This window comes from Danio rerio, chromosome 4 (assembly GCF_052040795.2).
Source record: "Danio rerio strain M-AB ecotype USA chromosome 4, GRCz13ab, whole genome shotgun sequence".
Lineage (NCBI taxonomy): Eukaryota > Metazoa > Chordata > Actinopteri > Cypriniformes > Danionidae > Danio > Danio rerio.
Genome location: NC_141024.2, coordinates 31,503,601 through 31,512,081, shown reverse-complemented (window position 1 = coordinate 31,512,081; position 8,481 = coordinate 31,503,601). Strand labels below are relative to the sequence as shown.

The window sequence follows — 8,481 nt, the reverse complement described above, 5'->3', positions numbered from 1 at the left end:
AGGTGACTAAATCAGCAAACATCTACCCCAACTTGATAGCACTTTCTACTTTGCTTAAAAGAAAGATGCTAAAGTTAGAGTTGACCTCAACTGGTTTCTATCAATTAAAAATGAGGCATATGCAAAGGAGTGTCCCCATGTTACTCCAACTTGTTGGAATATCAAGACGAGAAGATGTAAAATTAGCAAAGAACAAAAAGGTAATAGTAAACAATGCAATTCCATACAAAATGGGTTCAGTCTTGCTTGTTGTTCTTATCCTTATTAAAACTACCCCAAAGAGAAGCACTTATGAACAAAGGACAAATCAATGCTCCTGTTTGAAGTGATCTTAATGTGTTTTAGATGCAGATGTCACTGTAAATTCCAAAAGACAACACTCTCTTGTAGCACATGTCACTTGAAACTACCCCAACAAATAGCACTTACCAAATACAGCATCAAAGTCAGTGCTTTTGTGAGGGTACCGATAGAGACAATGGTGGCAGACTAAAATCTTGTCTGTTTAAAGTCTTCACCAACAAAGGAAAATCCAGGATTTAAAATTGGATAGAAGAGGAGTACAAATGGAACAGAATCTTGGTGGGCAGAGGTGACTAAGTCAGCAAACATCTACCCCAACTTGATAGCACTTTCTACTTTGCTTAAAAGAAAGATGTTAAAGTTAGAGTTGATGTCAACTGGTTTTCTATCACAAGCGCAAAGAAATTAAAAATGAGGAAGATGCAAAGGAGTGTCCCCATGTTACTCCAACTTGTTGGAATATCAAGACGAGAAGATGTAAAATTAGCAAAGAACAAAAAGGTAATAGTAAACAATGCAATTCCATACAAAATGGGTTCAGTCTTGCTTGTTGTTCTTGTCCTTATTAAAACTACCCCAAAGAGAAGCACTTATGAACAAAGGACAAATCAATGCTCCTGTTTGAAGTGATCTTAATGTGTTTTAGATGCAGATGTCACTGTAAATTCCAAAAGACAACACTCTCTTGTAGCACATGTCACTTGAAACTACCCCAACAAATAGCACTTACCAAATACAGCATCAAAGTCAGTGCTTTTGTGAGGGTACCGATAGAGACAATGGTAGCAGACTAAAATCTTGTCTGTTTAAAGTCTTCACCAACAAAGGAAAATCCAGGATTTAAAATTGGATAGAAGAGGAGTACAAATGGAACAGAATCTTGGTGGGCAGAGGTGACTAAGTCAGCAAACATCTACCCCAACTTGATAGCACTTTCTACTTTGCTTAAAAGAAAGATGCTAAAGTTAGAGTTGATGTCAACTGGTTTTCTATCACAAGGGCAAAGAAATTAAAAATGAGGCAGATGCAAAGGAGTGTCCCCATGTTACTCCAACTTGTTGGAATATCAAGACGAGAAGATGTAAAATTAGCAAATAACAAAAAGGTAAAAGTAAACAATGCAATTCCATACAAAATGGGTTCAGTCTTGCTTGTTGTACCTGTCCTTATTAAAACTACCCCAAAGAGAAGCACTTATGAACAAAGGACAAATCAATGCTCCTGTTTGAAGTGATCTTAATGTGCTTTAGATTGAAATTTAATAAGCAAGGCATGCAGATGCCACTCTGAATTCCAAAAGACAACATTCTCTTGTAGCACAGGTCACTTGAAACTACCCCAACAAATAGCACTTACCAATTACAGCATCCAAGTCAGTGCCTTTGTGAGGGTACCGATAGTGACAATAGTAGCAGATTAAAACCTTGTCCGTTCATAGTCTTTAGCAGCAAGAGAAATCATTGGCAGGCAGTGCCACACGCATCTTGTTGTCTGCTGTTAGAAAGAGCAGATATGAGACATGTACTTTGCCAGGACCCATTATAAGGGTGCACTTGCCTTATGGTTTTGCCACAGTCGTTAACACTCAGCCTTTCTTGAACGCTAATCAAGTTTTGATTGCTGGCTGAAAGTCTTCAGAACAACTCTGCATTGTTGAAAGTGATGGGATTTTTCACACATTTGAATTGACTTGATGCAAATGCATCTAGGCTTTATGTGTCCTGCAGCAGGAAGGAATTAGGAGACCATTTGACAAGCTATACCAATTCCAGGTGCAAAACCAGTAAACAACGGGAGCACTCTCATGCAAACTCACACCCTCTAGTGTTTACTGTGTGTATGCTGCTGTTTGGATGCAAGTGGTAGAAGTGCATGATGGACAAAACCATAATATAAAAATATAAACAGGGACAACACTGGCCAAATGAGAAACAGTTATTCTAAAACAGAATTACGATTGCTTCTCTTTCCAAACATTACTAGGTTGCAATTAAAAATTGAATAGAATAGGACTACAAAAAGAACAGAATCTTGGTGGGCAGAGGTGATTAAGTCAGCAAACATCTACCCCAACTTGATAGCACTTTCTACTTTGCTTAAAAGAAAGATGCTAAAGTTAGAGTTGACCTCAACTGGTTTCTATCAATTAAAAATGAGGCAGATGCAAAGGAGTGTCCCCATGTTACTCCAACTTGTTGGAATATCAAGACGAGAAGATGTAAAATTAGCAAAGAACAAAAAGGTAATAGTAAACACTGCAATTCCATACCAAATGGGTTCAGTCTTGCTTGTTGTTCTTGTCCTTATTAAAACTACCCCAAAGAGAAGCACTTATGAACAAAGGACAAATCAATGCTCCTGTTTGAAGTGATCTTAATGTGTTTTAGATGCAGATGTCACTGTAAATTCCAAAAGACAACACTCTCTTGTAGCACATGTCACTTGAAACTACCCCAACAAATAGCACTTACCAAATACAGCATCAAAGTCAGTGCTTTTCTGAGGGTACCGATAGAGACAATGGTGGCAGACTAAAATCTTGTCTGTTTAAAGTCTTCACCACCAAAGGAAAATCCAGGATTTAAAATTGGATAGAAGAGGAGTACAAATGGAACAGAATCATGGTGGACAGAGGTGACTTAGTCAGCAAACATCTACCCCAACTTGATAGCACTTTCTACTCTGCTTAAAAGAAAGATGCTAAAGTTAGAGTTGATGTCAACTGATTTTCTATCACAAGGGCAAAGAAATTAAAAATGAGGCAGATGCAAAGGAGTGTCCCCATGTTACTCCAACTTGTTGGAATATCAAGACGAGAAGATGTAAAATTAGCAAATAACAAAAAGGTAAAAGTAAACAATGCAATTCCATACAAAATGGGTTCAGTCTTGCTTGTTGTACCTGTCCTTATTAAAACTACCCCAAAGAGAAGCACTTATGAACAAAGGACAAATCAATGCTCCTGTTTGAAGTGATCTTAATGTGCTTTAGATCGAAATTTAATAAGCAAGGCATGCAGATGCCACTCTGAATTCCAAAAGACAACATTCTCTTGTAGCACAGGTCACTTGAAACTACCCCAACAAATAGCACTTACCAATTACAGCATCCAAGTCAGTGCCTTTGTGAGGGTACCGATAGTGACAATAGTAGCAGATTAAAACCTTGTCCGTTCATAGTCTTTAGCAGCAAGAGAAATCATTGGCAGGCAGTGCCACACGCATCTTGTTGTCTGCTGTTAGAAAGAGCAGATATGAGACATGTACTTTGCCAGGACCCATTATAAGGGTGCACTTGCCTTATGGTTTTGCCACAGTCGTTAACACTCAGCCTTTCTTGAACGCTAATCAAGTTTTGATTGCTGGCTGAAAGTCTTCAGAACAACTCTGCATTGTTGAAAGTGATGGGATTTTTCACACATTTGAATTGACTTGATGCAAATGCATCTAGGCTTTATGTGTCCTGCAGCAGGAAGGAATTAGGAGACCATTTGACAAGCTATACCAATTCCAGGTGCAAAACCAGTAAACAACGGGAGCACTCTCATGCAAACTCACACCCTCTAGTGTTTACTGTGTGTATGCTGCTGTTTGGATGCAAGTGGTAGAAGTGCATGATGGACAAAACCATAATATAAAAATATAAACAGGGACAACACTGGCCAAATAAGAAACAGTTATTCTAAAACAGAATTACGATTGCTTCTCTTTCCAAACATTACTAGGTTGCAATTAAAAATTGAATAGAATAGGACTAAGAGGTGACTAAATCAGCAAACATCTACCCCAACTTGATAGCACTTTCTACTTTGCTTAAAAGAAAGATGCTAAAGTTAGAGTTGACCTCAACTGGTTTCTATCAATTAAAAATGAGGCAGATGCAAAGGAGTGTCCCCATGTTACTCCAACTTGTTGGAATATCAAGACGAGAAGATGTAAAATTAGCAAAGAACAAAAAGGTAATAGTAAACAATGCAATTCCATACAAAATGGGTTCAGTCTTGCTTGTTGTTCTTATCCTTATTAAAACTACCCCAAAGAGAAGCACTTATGAACAAAGGACAAATCAATGCTCCTGTTTGAAGTGATCTTAATGTGTTTTAGATGCAGATGTCACTGTAAATTCCAAAAGACAACACTCTCTTGTAGCACATGTCACTTGAAACTACCCCAACAAATAGCACTTACCAAATACAGCATCAAAGTCAGTGCTTTTGTGAGGGTACCGATAGAGACAATGGTGGCAGACTAAAATCTTGTCTGTTTAAAGTCTTCACCAACAAAGGAAAATCCAGGATTTAAAATTGGATAGAAGAGGAGTACAAATGGAACAGAATCTTGGTGGGCAGAGGTGACTAAGTCAGCAAACATCTACCCCAACTTGATAGCACTTTCTACTTTGCTTAAAAGAAAGATGTTAAAGTTAGAGTTGATGTCAACTGGTTTTCTATCACAAGCGCAAAGAAATTAAAAATGAGGAAGATGCAAAGGAGTGTCCCCATGTTACTCCAACTTGTTGGAATATCAAGACGAGAAGATGTAAAATTAGCAAAGAACAAAAAGGTAATAGTAAACAATGCAATTCCATACAAAATGGGTTCAGTCTTGCTTGTTGTTCTTGTCCTTATTAAAACTACCCCAAAGAGAAGCACTTATGAACAAAGGACAAATCAATGCTCCTGTTTGAAGTGATCTTAATGTGTTTTAGATGCAGATGTCACTGTAAATTCAAAAAGACAACACTCTCTTGTAGCACAGGTCACTTGAAACTACCCCAACAAATAGCACTTACCAAATACAGCATCAAAGTCAGTGCTTTTGTGAGGGTACCGATAGAGACAATGGTGGCAGACTAAAATCTTGTCAGTTTAAAGTCTTCACCAGCAAAGGAAAATCCAGGATTTAAAATTGGATAGAAGAGGAGTACAAATGGAACAGAATCATGGTTGACAGAGGTGACTTAGTCAGCAAACAGCTACCCCAACTTGATAGCACTTTCTACTCTGCTTAAAAGAAAGATGCTAAAGTTAGAGTTGACGTCAACTGGTTTTCTATCACAAGGGCAAAGAAATTAAAAATGAGGCAGATGCAAAGGAGTGTCCCCATGTTACTCCAACTTGTTGGAATATCAAGACGAGAAGATGTAAAATTAGCAAAGAACAAAAAGGTAATAGTAAACAATGCAATTCCATACAAAATGGGTTCAGTCTTGCTTGTTGTTCTTGTCCTTATTAAAACTACCCCAAAGAGAAGCACTTATGAACAAAGGACAAATCAATGCTCCTGTTTGAAGTGATCTTAATGTGTTTTAGATGCAGATGTCACTGTAAATTCCAAAAGACAACACTCTCTTGTAGCACATGTCACTTGAAACTACCCCAACAAATAGCACTTACCAAATACAGCATCAAAGTCAGTGCTTTTGTGAGGGTACCGATAGAGACAATGGTGGCAGACTAAAATCTTGTCTGTTTAAAGTTTTCACCAACAAAGGAAAATCCAGGATTTAAAATTGGATAGAAGAGGAGTACAAATGGAACAGAATCTTGGTGGGCAGAGGTGATTAAGTCAGCAAACATCTACCCCAACTTGATAGCACTTTCTACTTTGCTTAAAAGAAAGATGCTAAAGTTAGAGTTGACCTCAACTGGTTTCTATCAATTAAAAATGAGGCAGATGCAAAGGAGTGTCCCCATGTTACTCCAACTTGTTGGAATATCAAGACGAGAAGATGTAAAATTAGCAAAGAACAAAAAGGTAATAGTAAACACTGCAATTCCATACCAAATGGGTTCAGTCTTGCTTGTTGTTCTTGTCCTTATTAAAACTACCCCAAAGAGAAGCACTTATGAACAAAGGACAAATCAATGCTCCTGTTTGAAGTGATCTTAATGTGTTTTAGATGCAGATGTCACTGTAAATTCCAAAAGACAACACTCTCTTGTAGCACATGTCACTTGAAACTACCCCAACAAATAGCACTTACCAAATACAGCATCAAAGTCAGTGCTTTTGTGAGGGTACCGATAGAGACAATGGTGGCAGACTAAAATCTTGTCTGTTTAAAGTCTTCACCACCAAAGGAAAATCCAGGATTTAAAATTGGATAGAAGAGGAGTACAAATGGAACAGAATCATGGTGGACAGAGGTGACTTAGTCAGCAAACATCTACCCCAACTTGATAGCACTTTCTACTCTGCTTAAAAGAAAGATGCTAAAGTTAGAGTTGATGTCAACTGATTTTCTATCACAAGGGCAAAGAAATTAAAAATGAGGCAGATGCAAAGGAGTGTCCCCATGTTACTCCAACTTGTTGGAATATCAAGATGAGAAGATGTAAAATTAGCAAATAACAAAAAGGTAAAAGTAAACAATGCAATTCCATACAAAATGGGTTCAGTCTTGCTTGTTGTACCTGTCCTTATTAAAACTACCCCAAAGAGAAGCACTTATGAACAAAGGACAAATCAATGCTCCTGTTTGAAGTGATCTTAATGTGCTTTAGATTGAAATTTAATAAGCAAGGCATGCAGATGCCACTCTGAATTCCAAAAGACAACATTCTCTTGTAGCACAGGTCACTTGAAACTACCCCAACAAATAGCACTTACCAATTACAGCATCCAAGTCAGTGCCTTTGTGAGGGTACCGATAGTGACAATAGTAGCAGATTAAAACCTTGTCCGTTCATAGTCTTTAGCAGCAAGAGAAATCATTGGCAGGCAGTGCCACACGCATCTTGTTGTCTGCTGTTAGAAAGAGCAGATATGAGACATGTACTTTGCCAGGACCCATTATAAGGGTGCACTTGCCTTATGGTTTTGCCACAGTCGTTAACACTCAGCCTTTCTTGAACGCTAATCAAGTTTTGATTGCTGGCTGAAAGTCTTCAGAACAACTCTGCATTGTTGAAAGTGATGGGATTTTTCACACATTTGAATTGACTTGATGCAAATGCATCTAGGCTTTATGTGTCCTGCAGCAGGAAGGAATTAGGAGACCATTTGACAAGCTATACCAATTCCAGGTGCAAAACCAGTAAACAACGGGAGCACTCTCATGCAAACTCACACCCTCTAGTGTTTACTGTGTGTATGCTGCTGTTTGGATGCAAGTGGTAGAAGTGCATGATGGACAAAACCATAATATAAAAATATAAACAGGGACAACACTGGCCAAATGAGAAACAGTTATTCTAAAACAGAATTACGATTGCTTCTCTTTCCAAACATTACTAGGTTGCAATTAAAAATTGAATAGAATAGGACTAAGAGGTGACTAAATCAGCAAACATCTACCCCAACTTGATAGCACTTTCTACTTTGCTTAAAAGAAAGATGCTAAAGTTAGAGTTGACCTCAACTGGTTTCTATCAATTAAAAATGAGGCATATGCAAAGGAGTGTCCCCATGTTACTCCAACTTGTTGGAATATCAAGACGAGAAGATGTAAAATTAGCAAAGAACAAAAAGGTAATAGTAAACAATGCAATTCCATACAAAATGGGTTCAGTCTTGCTTGTTGTTCTTATCCTTATTAAAACTACCCCAAAGAGAAGCACTTATGAACAAAGGACAAATCAATGCTCCTGTTTGAAGTGATCTTAATGTGTTTTAGATGCAGATGTCACTGTAAATTCCAAAAGACAACACTCTCTTGTAGCACATGTCACTTGAAACTACCCCAACAAATAGCACTTACCAAATACAGCATCAAAGTCAGTGCTTTTGTGAGGGTACCGATAGAGACAATGGTGGCAGACTAAAATCTTGTCTGTTTAAAGTCTTCACCAACAAAGGAAAATCCAGGATTTAAAATTGGATAGAAGAGGAGTACAAATGGAACAGAATCTTGGTGGGCAGAGGTGACTAAGTCAGCAAACATCTACCCCAACTTGATAGCACTTTCTACTTTGCTTAAAAGAAAGATGTTAAAGTTAGAGTTGATGTCAACTGGTTTTCTATCACAAGCGCAAAGAAATTAAAAATGAGGAAGATGCAAAGGAGTGTCCCCATGTTACTCCAACTTGTTGGAATATCAAGACGAGAAGATGTAAAATTAGCAAAGAACAAAAAGGTAATAGTAAACAATGCAATTCCATACAAAATGGGTTCAGTCTTGCTTGTTGTTCTTGTCCTTATTAAAACTACCCCAAAGAGAAGCACTTATGAACAAAGG

The 8,481-nt window shown here is 37.9% G+C and overlaps 1 long non-coding RNA gene across 1 annotated transcript; it reads right to left on the bottom strand.

Annotated features, from left to right (window-relative positions):
* Positions 1 to 4,525: 4,525 nt before the first annotated feature.
* LOC148679971 (uncharacterized) lies at positions 4,526 to 7,546 on the bottom strand. The gene is made up of 2 exons (XR_015942457.1): positions 6,719 to 7,546; positions 4,526 to 5,523 (listed from the first exon to the last, which is right to left on the bottom strand). It is a non-coding gene; the product is annotated as an uncharacterized LOC148679971 (long non-coding RNA).
* Between the last annotated feature and the right edge of the window lie 935 nt (positions 7,547 to 8,481).